Source organism: Pleurodeles waltl, chromosome 8 (assembly GCF_031143425.1).
Source record: "Pleurodeles waltl isolate 20211129_DDA chromosome 8, aPleWal1.hap1.20221129, whole genome shotgun sequence".
Lineage (NCBI taxonomy): Eukaryota > Metazoa > Chordata > Amphibia > Caudata > Salamandridae > Pleurodeles > Pleurodeles waltl.
In genome coordinates, this window is record NC_090447.1 from 995,253,799 (window position 1) to 995,275,455 (window position 21,657).

A 21,657-nucleotide genomic window follows, 5' to 3' on the forward strand; every position below is an offset into this window, starting at 1 on the left:
GGAAAAGTATCATGAATCAGAAGTTGCTCTCATCAAAGAAAAGGTTGGAAATACCTGGTGAAAACCAATCACTGACTTTGCAGCTGTAGACCTTAAAGAAGTTATCATTCTATTATCAGTGCAATGCTTCAATTGTTTTACCGTAATTTAGCGCTATTCATTTTTACAGATAAGCCATCAAAATGAAGACATAGTCTCAGGTCAAACGCGAAGCCTATATAATTTTAATGCAATCGAAAAGGAGAAAAATGTTTACAACATGTTGTTTTAAAAATGATTCTTAATGATGGCTGGACAGATAGAAACAAATAGTGGAATAAAAATTGAAAGAAAAGAAGGGGAAGAAAAAAGAGGCATTTCAAGGCACGCTTAAAGTACATATTTCACGGAATTTGCTCCAAAGTTTTTCATTCATATCTCTCTCTGCACATTTTAAAGCAATACATTTTCGTATGTCTACAGCACAAATAGGTCATCCAATGAATCTTTTTCAGAAGGGAAGTACTTGAAGTTTCAGTGTTTCAGGATCAGTTTTTTTAGAAATCAAGACCCAATGGGCCAGATGTACAAAGTTTTTTAGAGTTCGCAAACAGTCCATTCGTTGAATCGTGCATTTCACGACCTCTGAATGCATTTTTATATGTACCAAGGCCAAACTGAGATTCAGTAACCTGTTACTGAATCGTAATATGACTTTGTGATTTGGTAACAGGAATGTACGTGTTTAGGCCGTCCTTTCCTAATACTGAATCTCAGTGGTTTGTATGAATGTTTTGCAACCAAAATGTAGTTCCAAAACATTTTCAGTTTACCACCAATTTCAAATTGGTGGTAACCCATTCGCAAATGGGACGGGGTCCCCCAGGGACCCTGGCCCTTAAAGAATGTTTGTAAAAGCATGCTTTAAGAGCAGGCAGTGGTCCCACGTTTTTGGCAATTTTCCAAGAGCAGAAAGCATTATTGAATTCCTTATCACCCCTTCTTTGGTGTACCTATACATGGGAAACGTCCAGAACAACTCCGGAAAAACAATTACGTTGTTAACGCAAGCGGAACCCTGCTTGCATTAACAACAACTCCCTTTTTCCCTGCCTTAACCATGCATGTTCTGATCAACGCTCATGCGTGGTCAAGGCAGAGAAAAAGGGAGAGTGCATCGGGGGAGGATGCGGTCAGGTAAGTGGGGCTGGGAAAGGATTGGGGTCGTTTTTAAGGGTGGGGTGGATTAAGGGCTTGGGGCAGGGGTGGGGAGGGTCGGGCTAGTTTGTTTTTTTAAAGGTGGGAGTGGGGGTGGGGGATCGGGGTAGTTTGTTTTTTAGGAGTGGGGAATTGTGGCAGTTCTGTTTTTAGGGGTGAGGTGGGTGGATCAGGTAGTTCTTTTTTTAGGGGCAGGGGTGAGGGTTGGGGTAGTTTTGTTTTGGGGCAGGGGGTCATGGTACTTTTGTTTTTGGGATGGGGTAGTTTGGTTTTTGAGTGGGGGTGCGGGAATCGGGGTACTTTGGTTTTTGGGGGTGGGGGATTGGGGTAGTTAGGTTTTTGGGGTTGGGGTCGGGGTAGTTTTGCTTTTGGGGCTTGGGTTGGGGTAGTTTTCTTTTTGGGGGTGGGGGATCGGGGTAGTTATTTTTAAGGGGGTGGAGGGATGGGGTAGTTTGGTTTTTGGAGGTGGGGGTTGGGGTATCGGAGTAGTTAGGTTTTATGGTGGTGGGGGATCAGGGTAGTTAGGTTTTTAGTGGCATGGGTGGTGGATCGAGGTACTTCTGTTTTTAGGTGCAGGGTGGGGGATCAGGGTAGTTTGGTTTGTGGGGGCGGAGGGGTCAGAGCAGTTTTATTTTTGGGGGGTATGGGATCAGTTGTTTTTAGGGTGGGTGGGGGAGGTCGGAGAAGGGTTTAGGGCTCAGGGTGGGTGAGAGGTATCCGGGGAAGTTTTGTTTTAAGGGTGTGGGTTTGGGGTAGTTTTAGTATTAGGGGTGGGATACTTCTAGGCCTTAGGGCAGGTGTGGGGGTCGAATGCTAGAACCACGCATGCCGTTCCCACACAAGCCTTTACTAGGCATGCTTTTACAACAAAAAACCGCTGTAAAGGCATGCATGTAAAAGGCATTTGTGGTAACAATAGGGTCATTGTTCCGACCACGTTGTTCAGGCATTCGTGGTTCCAGCATTCGTTGTTCCATCATACATTCTCTATACATATGTCATAGCTTTCCAAAATTAAAAGGGCAGATTGATGGATCAGGGTTATGTGTAGGTTTTTAAAGAGAGCCCTAAACACAAATCCTTTACATCCAGGTTAATACTTTGGAAAATCCACACTGAAAAATCCACACGAGTCAAGTTCAAAGTACAAACCATGAAGGTTTATTAAGGTTTATTGAAAATGTTGAATCATTGGAGAAAGGCAAAAGCCATTGGTTAGTCAGTCATTTCAAAATGCCCAAAAAGCAAATAAAATTAAAATAATTTGCAGCAGAAACTAAGCCCTAATCTGTAAGGTCTAGTGCAAGGCAAACAATAATTAAGGAGCAACTGTCAGTACGGCTGTAGAGTAGGAACATGAAAAACATTCTATGTTCATAGTGACAAACAGAGCAACATGGATCAGAGTTGAGGAAGAGATCCTGGCTCATCACCAAAATTATAATAATTATACATTTGTAGACAAAGAAAATGTGCAGTTACATTGATGTGACAATAAAAGTTACATACTACAGCCAACAGGTAAACAGAAAACAACAAATGATAATATTGACATTGGCCCTAGATCTAGTGAATATGCCACACTATGCTTTACTCAGAAAAGAATATCTCATTGAAAATAAAAACAGCATCCCCATTTAGCCAAAGGAAGGGACCTTAATTTATATACAGTTGTAAAATCTACCCATTTCAGGATCAGAAAACATGGTGAGAGAGAGCGTAGATCTTATACTCGAAATTAACATGAAATGTTTATGAACTAATGCATAATAATGCCGCATAGAAAATGTATTAATGTGTTTTTGCTAAATGTGCGCTTGAAATGTGCCCAAGGGGAGTGGCCGCCAATGTACACAATGACTAATGAAATTTACTAATGATAAAATAACAATGCGTTAATGAATGATTCTATACCAATATTAAGAGTTATATGTTAAGATTTTGCTAATAAATCATTAGGCTTTAGTTAGCATGAGTCGAGGCCTAGCTGCCCGGTTTCATATTAAATGTGTTTTTCTAACATACAGTGTGCTGACTTGCTGAAGGACATGAACCCGTATTTTTCCAAAAGCTAGAGGATGTATGTAACCATAGTTGATCCATTCCCATGAAATCCGACTTGCTCAGAGAAACATTCTTGCTGAATGCAACAGTGTAGACTAGATACAGGTACATGGTCGCCGAAACCGGTACAGACAATGGACCTACTGACTGAAGATGCGAGAGGACCACGAGAGTATGAAATCATACCGGACATTCTACCCGCTGGAGACGTCAATCACAAGAACCAATAAACTACGTGAGAACTGTTATGGGGTGACAATTTTGATGAAATCATTAGAAAACCCATTGGATGGAAATAGTGGGGTGCCAGCCTTACCCAATCAGAATTTAGGGGACTGTACAACAGAAAAGGGATAAAAACCTTTTGACACGAAGAACCATTCAGGAGATGACGTTGCAAACTTTTGCTATGACCCAGACACTTTGTCACTCTGCCTAGAGACTTTGTTGTTTTGTTCTTCAAACCATCCTTGCCCTTATCTTGCCTGTTCTATACTTTTCAACCTTATGAGGGAAGTGTCCCTTTTTTCCCTGTCTTGCTGAATTCCTTGGCTGATGGCGAATCAACTGATGTCCTGAGGATGAAGATTGACCCTGTATTCTGACCCATTACGGAGGGTAACTATATGATGATGAAATTGTAATTGTCTGTTTGCCTTTCCTTTCTAGGTACCAACTGCTTCTTTTGACAGAGACCATAGTTAGATGTTTTCCAAATTAGTGTTACCAAATTGTTTTACTTGAAGCCCAACATGCCGATGCCAATTTGAGGTTAGTTAAGGGGTTCACTAAATGTACGCAAATTAGACAAATGACTGAATCAATGCTTTGTTGAATAATGCGCTAATGATACTCTGCTAAGGTCAATCCATGTTGACGTTGTGCTATGTTCTAATATTCATGATCTTTGCTTTGATGAAATCCTATTCGAGCCATATTATGACTATGCTGATGTGTTTCATGGTTTTGAGACTAATAAACTTATTAGTAGAATTGTAATCAATAGGGAATAAATATCACAAAATCGCACTAAACTGGTGTGGGTATTCATAACTGAAAGGTCTTGGTGGTTTCCGAGTCTTATTGATGACGTTATTGATTTGTTGATTGACATGTTGATTAGCTATATCGTCCTAAGGTGTCTTTAATCAGGGTCAAAAGATTTATTGGCCTAAAACGAGTCCCAGAAAGAATAAATTAATTAGATTGAGATGCGTTATCAATGGCATTGTATAAATGTTACAGTGCTAGAAACCCATTTAGCTGCTTAAGGGCTCAAGTTAGAACTTGGTGACGGATATCACATCGGCTGAAATACAAATTCCAATATATTGGCATTGAAATGTGCAATCCAAAAATACAAGCAGGCTTAAACCTTTACTCATCTCAAGCTATCAGAATGTCATTACTTTAAGGACTGTGTAAACATTGCATTTATGACTGTCAGTATTAATCAGTGTGCAGAGTTATTTATTGTGTAGCACATGTCCACATAATGTACGGAGGATTTAAGCAGATTTGTTTGGTCTTGAACGTTAACCTTCTTGAAAATGCGTTGTTGATATATTTCTGGTTGGTTCTTGATAACTTTCAGGGGCCCTGTTATGAATACAGCACACTTTGTTTGGGCCACGACTACCCTTACAAAAGGTACTGCATTCTCAAGCAAGGAAAGTGTGCCATATTTTAAAGAATGTGCCACCCCCACCCCGTGCAGCCATGAGCTCGTGCTGCCCTAAGGGCAGAGCTTTCAAGTGCAATATGTTTTACAGTGGCAACTGATCTGCATTTGGAAGGGGAATTAGAGTTCCCGTTACAGGTGGGTGCAGTGAGTGACTACATTTGCTTGCAGTGGGATGTTTGAGGGGTCATTTCTCCCCACCAGAGTGCTGCCTTTAGAAGTCACACTGAAAGTGTGTTACCTTTTTGTGGCACACTTTCAGTGCACCTCTTGTAGGCCTGTTTGCCTCTGTGTCCACATGACTAATACAGAGCAGAGGCAAAGCAATTTCCTCATTTGCATGAGGCCATGCCCCCATGTAAATGAGGGAATGCCCTCTCATGATGGTGCTGGTGATACATATGTGCCAGCCCTATCAGTATTACAAAAGTGGGCACAATAGCCATATTGGCAAAGCTAGGTTAAATAGATAACTTGTTTGGAATGAAATGCATGTCTCATGGCCTTTACTGTTTCTATTGCCGGATGGGCTCTTTCATTACCCCTTAGTTGTTACAGTTTGTAGGTGTTTAAAGAAGCTTTGTCAAACTGTTTGCTGCAGAGCCACAAATTTAACCCTTGGAAAAGGCATCCCCCAATTTCCAACTGCCTGCATTCTGCCACAATGTGCAATATTTGATAGCATAGTAAGTCCTCACTTGTCAAATGTTCAATAACACGTCTTCACAATTGAAAAGAAAAAGTGGTCTCTGCATTGGAACACATGATCTTTACAGCAGCGGCATAGGCTACTATTTTGAACAATATTTGGTTTGAACTTTGGCTGAGTAATTTATAGATGCCAGATAATCCTAATCACAATTTGTGTGTCTCTGTCCCTCACATTCCTCCACCTTCACACCACTAAATACTGAGTCCCAAGACAAGGAAAGTGTTCCTTTTTTGGTCTCCTTGTTGATGGCTGAGTGGACCACTGCATCCATTCAATTAATCTGTGTTTGACCTTCTGACCACAAGTTAGAATGCCAATGGGTTCACTCAGCATTTTTTCCTCCCTTGGTTGATAAAATCAGTACTGCTAGGTAACAGTAAACATCTATTATTTTCCAGCCAAGAGAGGAAAAACATCATCATGGAAGACTGATGGAAATAGAGGACATCCCCAGAGTGAAGCATAGATTATATACTGGGCAATAACGAGTTTACCCTTCAAGGCTATCCACATGTTAACTGTTTTAAAGCAATTTTTTAAATTATAACTGGGGCTTACAATTTTTCAGAAAACATCTTTGAAAATCCTTCACCAATATTTATCATCAAACACATGTTTCTGGCATGTGCTTTTATTCTGTAAATGTGTCATTAATTTGCCAGGAAGTTTTAATAACCAAGATCTATCAAAAACACACTCAGTGGTTACTTTGTGATTGCTTAGTTCAGGAATTATTCTGGGAATATCATAAATCTTATGACTGTTTCCCTTCCTAATTCGAATACTATATCTGTTTGAAACACCTGCTTTTAGGCTTCTTTCTTTTTGTTTTAGATTTCTGAAACACAGACAGGACAGGCTCCATTTTAGCTACAGTCTCCATTTCAGTTAGATTGCATGTTTTTCTTTGTCCCAAACATTAACGTAAAGACTATAAGGACCAACTCCATTTTAAGTAGACCAAGGATCCATTTTTGGTATTTATGCAGAATCACCAACATGTCTGCCTTTGATGCACATGTTGCCTGTGCCTATCTTTCCAAGAATTGTGAAAGTGTGAAATACTTTAGATATAGACATCAGAAAAACACCTAATGCAACATCAGTCTTGAACATGTTTTTTTGAATCTCAATTTTATGGTCACACAAACAGCAATAGTCAAGTTAGTGTAGTCTGATTTGCCGCAATGCGGCTTAGGCTAGAATGTTAATGTTCAATGGTTATATCAAACATTCTTCGGGTGACACTGAATGTTCCATCTTAGATAAGATACAATGTAAAAGGACTGCCACTTGACCACTTGTCAGGTAAGAAACTATACCTAGGCAAACACATCACCAGATTCCATCTTGACTGAAGAAGCCTCCAGAAACAATTTGAGGCTCTGCAAAGAATTATTTTCTGCCTTCACAAACTGGTGCCAAGATTGTTCTTTTTTGCACAGACCCAATCTCCTTAACCTTTGGCCTTGTGCTCGGAATAGTTGACAGGCAACAAATCATGTTGTCCAGGCATGTGCACCATCTCTGAAACTCAGACTTACTATTTAATCTTCTGCTAGAACTAGCACAGCACTTAGAGATATCACTGTGAGGATGATAAGGACTATAAATTGTGATGATATGATTTTTCAGTTAAGTACTATAAATTATGATGATATGATTTTTCAGTTTTCACTGTCATTGAAAAACATAGCTGATTTTATCTTCTGTGATGCTGCTAGTAGTTTGTGCACTAAGGCACATATTTATACTTTTTTAGCGACGCTTTTGCACCACTTTTTGATGCAAAATCGGAGCAAACTTACAAAATACCTGCATAAATATGGGCCTAAATCTTTACACAATCCCTACACAATCCTTTTACAATAACTAACATAAAATAAATATGTTGAAATGCATATTTGTTTCTAGTGCTCTTGAGTGTGTCAATCATCAATGAAGGACAGTTTGGATTACCACTGCTCCGTTAATAAAGGAAAAGCATTGACACCATTTCATTTATGGGTGGGGTTCTGCAGGGCTGCAAAAACCTGTCTTCCACATTCAAATGTTTGTGCCTTGAACTAAATTCACTTGTGTCACTAGTGAGTGTGAAACAAAACTTGTAATGCTGATCTAGAGATGCAGTTTATGCAACACCCGGGTTATGTAATTTATAGTGCACTGTCTTAAAATATGTATTGATAAAAGTGTCTTATGTGCTCATGATTTACAATTATATTTTGGAAAGGAAATACATAATTGTGGAGATGACCTACTCGGTTTGCTAAAATAAATCTTCATCTGGATATCAAATCCAGGTTAGAAAATATATATCTTATGCTTAATAAAACACAGGTAAAATAAAACAAACGCCCGGTGCGCCTGCTAGAAACACTGGTTACTTTCCAGTGTATTTTTTGTACTAGAACATAATTCAAAGTTTTCCAAAACAATATAAATCAACAAGTCCATTAATCGTTTTGCTTCCGATGACGATTATTTTATTTCAATGTCCAAATTCTGATACCTGTCCATATACAAATAGTATTCTTTCAGTCGTATTCCCAAAATATTGCATAAGGTCTACAAACACACAACCAGCCTGAAGCAGAAACACTGATGGACTTTTTAATGTATATTCTCTCAATCTCTTTGAAGTGTATATTTTAATAAGGTACGGAATAACATTAAATCTTAGCTTTTGAGAAATGAAGATACTGTTTTAGGTATTTACCTGGACTGCATTTGTGTTTTAATATTTGCATTAGGGTTCTAGAAGCAGAAAAAAACATGCTTCGTAGAGAGCAGCAAGGTCTTTCATATGATTTATGCAGCTGGAATCTAGAACTTGAGTTTTAATGATCTAAAGGCAGCCATTTAGATTAATCACTTGACAAAAAACACATTGTAAATCAAATTCCTATGATAGACGCATTTTAAATATGTTAGGCTTTTCATTGGCTTGTCAGAATGGTCGTGCACAATGTTCTGTTTTACATGTTTTGAAGCATATGTAAGTAGCTCAGTGAATAGCTCAGCAGATGGTTTCACTTGTTATTTCTTGTGATACCAGTGCTTAAATAAAATATTGGAACTGAAATACTATTTTCCTACACTACTCGCTTTTGACACATTAAATACTGTACCAAGCTGAGTTAAAAAAATCCTCACCGCTACCTTCTATGTGGATGCCGTCATAGACCACTAAATTAAATTACAATGTATTAGTATTAATAAGCCATCATTTAGGTGCAATGTCTTTGCTGAATAATGATCAAACATAAAGCATCATAATAGATCAATAAGCAGGCAAGAGCGTAAATGTTTTGTTTTTATTTCTATGCTGATTTTTACCCCACCTATAGTTTTTTGCCAGTGGCATACATTTTCAACATAAACTTCCGAAATGGAAGCAACTACAACATTTCTTACAATTATGGGAAGTATCATAGTGCTTTTAGGCATCATTGTGCAAAAACAAAAGGGTTCAGTACGAGTTTGGCTGGCTCAGGATCGCCAGTTGGTGGTGGCAGTCGTACCCCCTACAGGCTGGCAGAGAAGACTGCCAAATTATGACCATGGCGGTCTTCCCAACAGAATACAGCCAATCCACTGCTGGCACCGCCAAACCTGTCGCGCCACAACCGATGACAGTAGCCACCTTCAGACTGGCATGTTTTCGCCAGACAGATTACAAGGCTGCACACCGCCAAGGTTTCCACAGCGGAAGCACCACCATAGAAATCCTGGCAGAAACCAACTCTATAAAAGGAGACATTCACCTCCAGGAACACATACTTGTCCGGAGCCACCATGGAACCCGACCTGCACGTCTTGCCGCTGCTCCAGCTCGCCCAATGACTTTGGAACCAATGACAACATTGAAACCAACCGCTAGTACACACACTTACCTGTTACTGTTGTAAAATGTCAAAGTACCTATGCACACACAACATACAAACCCGGGACAGCTGGCGAGGGCCACACACACACACACACACATGTTACTGACACGCACACTCACACACTGCCACATACACACACGCACAGACAACTACACACACTATGCCCAAAACATAAAAACACAAGCAAAAAACACACCAACACCCAGATACACAGAAGTGGCACACTCACACAGAACAATGCACAACACTACCAAATGACACAACAACACCACAACCGCAACAGAAAAAAAGCATCCTTAAGAACACACTATATACACCTCCACATCACAGTCCAATCATACAACACAACTTCACAACTCCATAGACAAGTACACACAGACATCCAAATAACGAGCCTTAACACATGCCCTGCAAACACACATTACAACGGGTCACACATACCAATCCCCACACATATATTCTGGCAGGACAACCACAAAAATGCACACAACACCACAAATTGCACATGTCAACACAAACACCACACAATACAAACACAAATACATGTCCCCAACATACATATGCCCATCACACAACACACCCATCACCGGGGGACAAAAGCCATGTACACAACCACACATGCTCAGGTTTGGGAGGGGGTCCTTGGGTTTGGGCTTGGGAGGCATGGGCTTTGGTTGAGGCTTAGGGGAGGTATGGGAACTCTTAGGAGGGGTCAACTTCTTAGCAGGGGAGGGACATGGGAACTTGCAGGGGGCCAGATGAGGTCTTGGAGGTGAAAAGGCTGGAGTTGGGGAGGGACACTGATCGTCTAGGGGTATCACGGGGTGGGAAAGGATTATGTAAAAGGAAAACCTCTGAGAAGAAATGCTTATTACTCACACGGGGATGGTCATGGCAAAAGGGTTTGGGAGTGGAAGGAGAGGTAGTGCTTGTAAGAGGTGTTGTAGTGGATGTTTTGGGTTCATGTGTGAGTGAGGTATGCTTGTGGGTGGTGGGTGTCTGTTGGATGGGTGAGTGTGGGGGTTTATGTGTCTTGGGAGGAGGGGTGGTGGATGTGCTGGGAGATGCTGTGGTGGATGGGTGACTGTCAGAGTGGTGACTGCAGGCATCCTGGATGTGCTGCATGTAGGTGTGTCAGTAGTTGTGGTGGCTGAGTATGTGGTGACTGGGGTGGATGTCTGAAAGTCTGCTATTGCGCTGACTGTGGGTAGGATAGGAGTTGTGGCTGGATCGGTGAATATGAGTGTGGTAACTGCAGGTATGTCAGCTGAAGTGTCTGAGGTTCTGCCAGTGTGGGGGTGTCAGTGCAGGAAGTGACTGTTGCTGTGTGTGCAGGTGGTTGTTGTTTGTGTGCACGCTGGTGGTGGATCTTGTGGTGCTTGTGTTTGTCTGAGCTACCGTTGGATGTTGAGATGGATGCATGCTGGTCTGTCTGTGTGCTTTGGCTGGGTTTGGGAAGTGGGGTTTGGGTTTGGGAAGAGGAAGGTGGAGGGGGTGAGAAGACAAAGGTTGACTAGCAGCCGTCAGTGTCGAGGCCAGAGCCTGAAAGAATCTCTTTAGGCCAGGCAGTGCATCGTGAATGCCGTCCCAGGAACACATTACTCTGCTGGACTTGCATTGCCACTCCCATCATGGCATTCACAATGGTTGACTGACCCACAGAGATCGACCTCAGGAGGTCAATAGCCTCCTCACTGAGGGCAGCTGGCCTGACTGGGGCAGGGGCAGAGGTGCCTGCGGCGAAGGAGACACCCACCCTCTTAGGTGAGCAGGCACGGACTACTGGGCAGGGAACTACGGGGAGGGTGGTGCTAGAAAGAGGTGTGGTGGACAAAGATGTCGCTGGGGTGGTCCCAGAAGCGTCCGCCACTGCCAGGGAGTCTCCACTGGAGGAGGATTCCAAAGTGGATGATGATGTTCCAGTCTCCCCCATGGCACTCCCCTCACCCTCTGGGCCACTGGGTCACTCAGGGTCAGTTGTATCAGCACTCAGGGTTTCATAGCCAGCAGCTTCCCGGCTCACCTGTGCCCCATCTCCTTTGCATGCTGGTACTGATGTACACAAATAGAGAGAGCGGAAGAGAGGGAGAGAGAGAAAGAGGATCATCACATTCTTCACATACACACGTACCAACATGCACAACTGTAGGTAGACATCTCCTGGCTAAGGAATCCCAAATGGAATACCACAATACTATTTTATGTCACAACATGTCACTGATCCCCACCCCTTCATGTCATATCTCTCACCGCTATCATGATCCATGTGAGGTACTGCAACTGGACCCTTCCATCTATTCACCTGCAAATCTATGTCATTATGCACATCATGCCCGTGCTAAAGCTGAACAACCATCCTCATCCAGTTCCTCTGCAGACAGTGAAAAGCACGACGGGTGCAACTGCACCAGTCGCACGGCTACAACACCGCCGGCTCCATTTGGAGCCGGCTCCCATGTTGCGGCCCACATCCCCGCCGGCCCAGCGGGGATGTCAAAATGGGCACCGCGGGAGTGCGGCCGCATTGGCGGACGCACGGCGGTTACAACTTGGCGGGCGCCGGTTGCCGCCCGCCAATGTTGTAATGAGGCCCTAAATGCCCTACCTTAACCATACACTGCACCCTGCCCATGGGGCTACCTAGGGCCTACCTTAGGGGTGTCTTACATGTAGGAAAAGGGAAGAGTTAGGCCTGGCAAGTGGGTACACTTGCTAAGTCGAATTTACAGTTTAAAACTGCACACACTGACACTGCAGTGGCAGGTCTGAGACATGATTCCAAGGCTACTTCTGTGGGTGGCACAACCAGTGCTGCAGGCCCACTGGTGGCATTGGATTTACAGGCTCTGGGCACTTCTAGTGCACTTTACTAGGGACTTACTAGTAAATCAAATCATGGATAAACCAATCTACAGAACAAGTTACACAGAGAGTATATGCACTTTAGCACTGGTTAGCAGTGGTAAAGTGCCCAGAGTCCTAAAGCCAACAAAAACATGTCAGAAAAAATAGGAGGAAGGAGGCAAAAGGTTTGGGGATGACCCTGCAAAAAGGGTCATGTACAACAAGTGCCATGAAAAATGATGCAAGGAAATCTGTTAGATTTCCTTGCACCATTTTTTCAGCCCCCCTAACGGTGGAACGTCCCCTTTGTACACATTATACCTGGCGCAGACATAATGTAGCACAAAGGGTTGGAACAAGGCTCACTGCATGCATTACCCCACTTTGTAAATATGGCGTGAGGATTTTGGCTTTGTTGGGCCACATTAGCGTAAGAAAAATTACACTAATATGGTGCAAGGTGGTTCTAGGGCCTTATAAATATGCCCCATAAGGGAGTTTGTTTTGAGGGAAAAAAACAATGTCCCTGACATGAAAGAGTGTTCTTCCAGAAAGTCAACGTCATTGTTAAATTTACCTGCTAAGGACCACCATGGATGTCAATTCACCAAAATTCCAGGGTAGCGGAAGTAACATCAGGTGCCATTTCATCTTTACTTTACATACAAACATGCTTATACAAACACACATTCACTCACACACACATGCTTACACAATGCATATTGCCTTCTACGTACTCTCTCTTTTACATAAGCACACTCTCACCCACAAGCATGCCCACAACCTACATTTAAAAGTGTTTTTTGCTTACCTCAGCTTCCAAGGAGGGTCGTGTTCCAGCAAACTGTATTTCATGTTGTATTACACTAATAGCGAATAATGTAGTATATTAATATTATATTATAATATTATTCACTATTAATGTAATTAATAAAACTGATTAAAAACAAGGATGTGGAGCCCCAGGCAATGTCCATAAGGACGAGCTTCCCCTCTGTGTCTTTCACTGATTTTGCCACATCTGAGGCCAGAGGTTGCAGAGGCAGTGCCAATGGTCACAAGAGGCAAGCTGAGGGTGACAGCTGTGACCCCAGGCAACCCCTAAATGATGTCCATGAGGACCACCTTACTTTCTCTGATGGCCTCAGGTAGACAAACCTGGTGGTGGTCCTTGGCCTTAAATAGGATGAGATGACAGTCAAAATAACATTGTGGAGCACTGGTGAATAAGCTGTCGGATTAAGATTTTACACTGGCAGAGCCAGCAAAGGTTCCAGTGGTGGAAACCCTGCAGTTCCTTCACCTCTAAATGTGGCATGGGACCCGCAAGTTTGCTAAGGTGAGTGAACTACTAACGTATTGTGGTTCACCCGCCCCACAGAACTCAAAATGAACTTTTTTAAAACAGTCCTCATCCCTAACCGGTTTCATTATCCAAATGGCCCTATTTGCAGAATAGATCTGTTTAAAACTGCAAAAATGCTTTTCCAAAAATACAAACATCCAAACTGCGTTTCTGGAGAATCGCAGTTTGGGTGTAGAAATCGTTATTTTGAATGGATGTGTCTAAGACATCCCTTCCAAATAGCAATTTCCAGTGGTATGAATCAATCTTTTGCTACTGACATGCACATATTATGCCATCCACTCAAAGATGGTGGTAATGAATGTGATCTGACCAATTGCCAGTGGCTATGAGTAATTAAAGCATTCCATCCATCATCTTGTTTATTTTCTATTTGCTGCCCTAAGTGCTCCGAGTATGCGAAGACGTGGGTCCTAGGCTTACTGTGCCATTGGATTCAAGCTAGCGTGGTTAATGAGGAATGATACCTCAAAATGGTCCCAGGGAGGATATGGTCTGGCAGTTCCAGCTTGTCCGTTCCCGTAGGGAGTGGGGTCAAGGATGATTTTCATATGGCTGGGTCCATGCTATGGTGGCACAGTGAGAAAAAAAAGATGGATTTGGGGACGAGGCCCAAGCTATTGACAGTGGCTCAGATTAATTCAAGCATTCCACCTATCACCTTGGTATTTTTGCATTCGCTGCCATAATTGTGCTGGGTATGCCTAGATGTGGAACTCGGGGTCCCTGTGCCACTGGATTCAAGCTAGACTGGCTAATGAGAGATGATACCACAAAACTGGTCCCAGGATTCTTGTTTGTGGTCCAGGGAGGACCTGGCTTGGCAGTTCAGGCTGAACTGTTTCCTTGAGTTGTAGAGTCAAGACTGATTTGCATATGGAAGAAATCAGACAATCCCTTGACTGAGGCAGGAGAGCGATCCTAATCTTACTAGACCTATTAGCCGCCTTTGACATGGTCGATCATGGGCTGCTGATGGGTTGCCTGGCCAAAGTCTGGGTCAGAGATGTTGCCTGGGAATTACTGAACTCCTGGAACTCCTGTCTTATGGAAAGGGAGCAGAAGGTTAGTCTGGGCAATTTTGTCTCATCACCTTTTTCTTTTCCATGTGGGGTTCCTTAGGGATCCTCACTCAGTCCCACTCTTTTAATGTTTACATCTGCAGTCTTGAGGATGTAATCAAACTCTATGGTTTTTCCATCACATCATATGCAGATGACATGCAGATCGTCATAACCCAAGCCAATAATGACACAGGAATTGATTCCAAGTTCTGTAAGTGCATGCGGTCTGTCCATAACTGGATGAAAAAAATTTGTCTGAGTTTAAATGCAGGGAAGAGAGAGGTGGTTCTCTTTGGTCACCGGTCCTCCTTTTGGCCCACCTCCTCGTGGCCACAGGAGCTGGCCCACTCTCTGCACCAGTTTCATAAGCACGCAATGTAGGTGACATCATAGACAACAAACTATCTTACGTTGACCATGTTAATGCAGTGACGTCAGGTGCCTTTTTAACTCTCAAATGCTTAAAAAAGATCCTCATCTATATTCTGCAACATTTGAAACAATTATTGGTGACCTCTTTCATCATGGCCAAACTGGATTACTGCAGTTGTCTGTTCCTAATGGCTCATCAGTACATATTAAATAAGCTGCAAATTTGGCAAAACGCTGTATCCCGACTGCTGCCAAAGATACCTAAATGAACATCAGTTTCCAGCCATAAAAAGAAACTACACTGGCTTCCTATCAGGCATAGGACTACTTTTAAAGCCCTCTGATTTGTATACAAATCACTCAATAATGAGGGCCCAGTGTTTCTCAAACAGAACTTCAAATGGTACATTCCAGCGAGGACTCTTCGCTCAACCTCAGAAAGGTTGACTGTAGTCCCCAAGTTTAAGCATATGTCTTGTGGGGGCATGAGTTTTTTCAAGGGAGCAGTGTTTGCTTGGAACCCTTTGGCTTTGATATTAAAACTGCCCCAAACCTCCTAGCTATCAGGAAAGCAGATAAAACATGGCTTTTCCACAGAATCTAGGACTAGTTTCTAGCCCCTCAAATTATGAATTACATGCACATGTTATCCTCTAGCACCAAGACACTCTGGGTATATTTTGCGCTCTAAAAATGGATTTAACTTAACGTAACTATGGCTGGGTCCAAACTGGGGAGGCACGGTGGGCAAAAAAATGATGGATTGGGATACGGAAGATTTCCAGTGGCAGAGAATAATTTGAGCATTCCATCCATCGCCTTGCTGTTTTTGCATGTGCCACAGGCATTAGAGACGAAAAATAACATTAGCATTTCACTACTGCTCTCATCAATAGTAAATTCCTAGATCACCTAGTACTAACAGCACAGTGGCCTTTATGCGAAGCAAAATATGTAAATTTATTTAGGCAGAATCAAAGAAAGAAAGTTGATTTCAAGAAATTCTGAAAGTTGTCTGTTAGAATGTTTTTATAGAATTTTTATTGGTAGTCACAGTTGTAAGATTGGTGAAGGGTACAACGTCAATAGAGAAGGAATAGGTGAGCTGCGGCTATAGCTCAACCCTATACAATGGGTATAGTGGGCAAAACCATGTGATTTTTTTCATTACTGTTCTATATAAAGGTTTCAAAGGTTTTTATTGTACTTTGACATTGTAGTAAAGTAGTAAAAATCATTTCACATTCAGGTAAACCTACATGTTGCCGGCATCAGAAAGACAATAGAAGTGAATGTCCTGGTGTAAACTAGTGTGGTGTAGAAACATAGGCCTTTATTAACAGGGTTTCGGTGAAGGGCAGTGTCACAAGTCATGCGGTGCATGCGGTGCTGCCCTATACCAAAGTGAAAGGGAAGGAATGCACCGTATTTATGCAATACAATGCATTCCTGTCCATTCCACCTGCACTGACCCAATTTTGGCAGCCTAGTGCCAATGCAAGCATCCTTGCACCATGATGCAAGGGTGCATGCACTGCATGCAGGATTGTTTTTGTGCTGTTTGTTCCTGCACAAAAACAATCCTGAGGCATTTTCCTGTTCCCATGTGACCTGCAGAATGCAGCATACATGAAAGCGCAAACATCAATGAGATTAAAAAATATTTCTCCTCGTTGCACCTCACCTCAGAATTTAAGCCTGGGCGAAGCTTGTGGAGTTCTGCTTCATGGAATTACATGCAAATGGGAAGAGTTGTGCTCCCATTTCCGCTGGTTGTTGCGTGTAGCGTGCACCATGTTATGAAGCAAGAGCAAACGGCACAACATTGTCACCCGCTGTCATCTTGTTTTTTCTATTCTGTGCAGGGTTCTGGGCCTACTTTTCAATCCAATCTATATCTTGGCAATCCTTGCTTTATCCTACTTATTGTCCATTTTTTTACATTTATTTAATTACTGTGTGTATTTGTGTTTGTGTATTTTACATTTTAGCCTTTTTTTTATTTTCTGTGATTTTTTTCCTTTTTTGCTTTCCCAGAACGTCCTAATTTCTTCCTCCCTATGCCTTCTCTTTCAAGTCTTTTTTTATTATCGCCCTGTGCCATGACAGGGCCCAGGAGAGGTGGCGCCAGTGCAGGGGATGCAGCTAGCCACACACAGTGCAGGTGCCAGCACCACTAGGGGGTGCAGCGGCGCACCATTTTGAGCGAGGAGGAAGTGGCTACACAGTTTTTTTTTTGTGCTGCGCCATCTCCCCTCCATGCTGGCAGCAGGCCTGGTAGTGGGTACGGCCTGCGGGTGCATCAGCTGCTGTTGGGGAGAGTGCACCATTGCGGTCGCAGTGTTTGGCACACCCAGCAGTGCCACACCCAGCAGCAGCAGCTGCTGCACCATTTGGCCAACATCCTCAACCAGGAGCAGGGCCTGCTCAACGTGATGGGGTCCCAGGTTGCAGGACTAGGTGAGTACTAGTAATTACTAACTAATTTTTTTTCAAATAGCATGCTGCTTACACGCAATGTTACAAATATTGTGTGATCCAGTAGAGTAAGCCAGTGCTCTCTGCTACCTAGTCCTGCTCGTTGCTTTAGGCCCTGACTTGGGCTGATTCTTTGATAAGTCATGCTGGCTCCTCTGTTCTCCTGTCATTAAGATAATGGTACTGTGGTAGTAGTAGTAATATAATATCAGTAAGCCAGCATTCTCTGTGTTTTTCCGGTGATGTGGTGTTCACCTATGCATTGAAAAGCGGAACTGTTTCAGTTGGCCCATCGAAGGAGGTTGTGATTTGTTAAGCAAAGATTATTCATTGCAATGCATTAGTCTATCCAAATGTAGTTTCTAAAATTAGGAATAGGTAAACTCAATAATATAGGTGATCTGATAGAAAAATTCAATGTCAATATGTTACTTCATTTGCCTGTCAAAATATTTTCCAGTAGATTAACTGTACCGCCAATCAATTTTTGTTATGTTCTTTATTTCTAACATCAGCTCCCAAGTCAAAAAATAGGGCATCAGAGGATCGGTCTGAGGAGGATGCCACCACCAGTGGCGCAGCAGGGAGAAGTGTTACCGCCACCTCCAGCGCCACAGCTGACAGCTCTGCTGAATCTGGTAAGTTTTTGTTAATATTTATTTCTCCAACTTTTACCTCTCCCAATTAGAAAAATGTTTCCTCCTTTCTCTTATGATGGGACTGTTTTTCAAGTCCTCTTCGTTCTATTTATTGTTTATCCTTGTTATCTCTCTATGCATTCTCCTTTTTTCTATGTTTCTTGTTTCTGTAGCTGACTATCTTCCATTGGTACTAATTGGTTGCTTAAGCATTCTTCTGCTTGGTTATTAAGCTTTTCCCATTGACAAACTTATATACCCTTAGACATTCTGTAGACTTGTACTGTAAGATTAAGACAATAGAGTAGGTATCACAGACCCATGCAAGCTTTTCTATGCTTCTTTCTTGAGAAGACTTTTTATTTCTTGTTTATGCTCAAATGACGAGAGAGTGGCCATGGTTATGATAACCCCACCCAATGTTGTGTTGTGCTGTATGTATTGTTCATTTTCCCAGCAGTATCCCAGCAGCATGGCAGGAACATGGTATGCGGATGGTCCCCATTGCATTAGCCAACCAAAACCATATGTCTTTTATTGACCAATTTATTCTAGCCCTTCATTGTGCTTCAAATGACACATAGTCATCAACATATCTCTGTTCACCATTACGGCTGGCTTGCCTACTGGCTTTTCTAACATTGTCAACAAACAAAATGCTCAAAGTGATATTTTAGATGGGAGAGAAGATACTACAAACTGAACTGCAGTCATAAATTATGACTATATTTTGTTGAGCAAAATAAAAAGGGTGAGGTGTATCTGGCATCTAAAATGTGTAATGTTTTTTGTAGCCTCACAGACCACCAGTGCCAGGGCCAGCACCAGTGCACCAGGTGATGCAGCAGCAGTTGAAGGGGCAGTCTCTGCGCTGGCAGGGATGGATGGTGGTAAATCACATTTCTTGGCTATTGACAATTACTAGTATACTCACTTTACTGTTAAGTGAGGCAGAATTCACCCATGATCCTCCATGGCCTTCCTGCCCGTGGCATTTCGTAAACCCCTGGCCATCACCCCAACTCACTAAAGCCTGGTTCAATTTGGCGCTGCAGTGTTATCTGTGCAATGTGAGTCTGTTTCTGTTAATTTGGCATTTATAAAGCTTTCAACGGATTGCAAACCGAAATGAAAATAAGGTGTATTTCCCTTCCCTCCAAGTGTCCTCTTAATCACCTCCTGGTACCGCACACATTTATTCATCTCAAAGTTGTGCCCTAGCCTACCAAAACCATGTGCCACATGTTATGGAACAAGTGATTCATATAACTTCCATAATGGATGTATGCCAGTTCAAATTTTTCCCTTTTGACTTCCACTAACTTTCATTTTAAGCTACAGTGACTGACTAAACCTAGGCATCCTCACATCATCAGTGACCCCCAAACCCCATTATTCTATAGCAAAATCTTTACCATACCAACCAGGCCTTTTCCCTGTGCCTTACCCTGCTGTAGCAGACTAAGGGCCTGATTTAGATTTGCAGAGGGGTTACTCTGTTTCAGTGGTGAGAGATATGCCGCCTGTCAAACCTATCCCTTAGGAAACACTCCGATTTAGATTTCTGTGGATGGAACATCCATCATCATAGTGACGGAGTAACCCCTCTGCCAAAATCTAAATCAGGCCCTAAGTCAAGTTTCCTTTCCTTACAGTCAAGCAAATGTGTTTGATTATGAGAATTTGTGTTTGAGGATGAGGCCAGATAATAAAGTGGGATTAAGTATCTGTGATTTCTTGTTTTGCGGATGGGATACTCTGTGACACACTTGTCCAATAAAATCTATATATTCTGTTCCTTTCCCTGCACTGCAGTGTATTGTTTTTCCCACTGTCTACTTATGGCAGACAGGATATCTATTAATCCGCATTGTATACATGATGTCTGTTACATAATAATCATCTGCCTTTTTGGAGTCAGAGTAGAGTTGAACATCATTTAGAGAAGAGCAGAGCCATTCAAATCAAAGTTAGATTTTGTCCATTGCAGCCGCCCCAGCTGCAGACTGCAGAAAGTAGCAAATTTGTACGCAATGCACTAGCTAGCATGCCTCTAATTATTTAGCATAACAAGAAGGGAATACTTTTACTTCATGGTAAATGATGCCTTACTCAGTAATCAGAGTAATTTTGTCTTTTTCCACACAAAGTGTGGTTCATCAGTGCAATGAGCAGCATGTCGTCATCAACCTGTTGTGGAAGGAAACAAAGAAATGAGTATGACACAGTTCAGTTTAATGTATTTCAACTGCACACCTTTCAGACATCTTCTTTGGCTGGCCCTGTAGCAGATGCAACAACAAGACAGCTTGGCCCATCGTACTATCCTCCTTGCTAACGTACCGTGTGAAAACCTCAAAATCTGTGTCAGGCATTTGACTAGGCCCCAGGTGTCCACGTCCATGGTCATAGCTTTCCCAATTGCATCCCCTCCTCTTTAAATGACATAGTCATTGATCTGTCTGTACCACTCAAACAGAAGCTGCAACATGCTATAGTTTGAGTTCCAGAATGTTGGCACCACCTGTATCAGGGCTTTCGCTGGTACTCTATTAGCATGCTGAAAAATTCACAACTGCTTCCGGGCTTTAAAAGAATGGCTGAAATTAGTGCATATTCTTGTGCAGGTAGTCAGTATGTTGATATGTCTTAGTTTTTGAGAAACTCTTGCACAACCAGGTTGATGCAATGCACCAAACACAGGACACTGAAATAGCCACTATCTGTCATGGCCTTGGCTATATTACTACCATATTCTGTGGCAACAAATCCAATAATGAGAAATCTCAGTCACAGCCATTCAGACACCTTGCTTTAAAAAATTTCAAACATGTTTGCAGCTGTAGGATATTTCTCCATGGCAAACATGGCCATGGTTGCATGCTGCTGAATGCTCTAAAAAGATTCCTATGGACTAGGAGATGTAGATAACTGTTGCCTTGCCCTCACAAAAGAGATCTAGAGGGTCATTCTGACCCTGGCGGCCGGTGGCCGCCAGGGCCACCGACCACGGGAGCACCGCCGACAGGCTGGCGGTGCTCCAATGAGCATTCTGACCGCGGCGGTTCAGCCGCGGTCAGAAGCGGAAAATCAGCGGTCTCCCGCTGACTTTCCGCTGCTCATTGGAATCCTCCATGGCTGCGGAGCGCGCTCCGCAGCCATGAGGATTCTGACCCCCCCTACCGCCATCCAGTTCATGGCGGGAAAGCCGCCATGAACAGGATGGCGGTAGGGGGGGTCGCGGGGCCCCTGGGGGCCCCTGCCGTGCCCATGCCAATGGCATGGGCACGGCAGGGGCCCCCGTAAGAGGGCCCCAAAATGTATTTCACTGTCTGCCTTGCAGACAGTGAA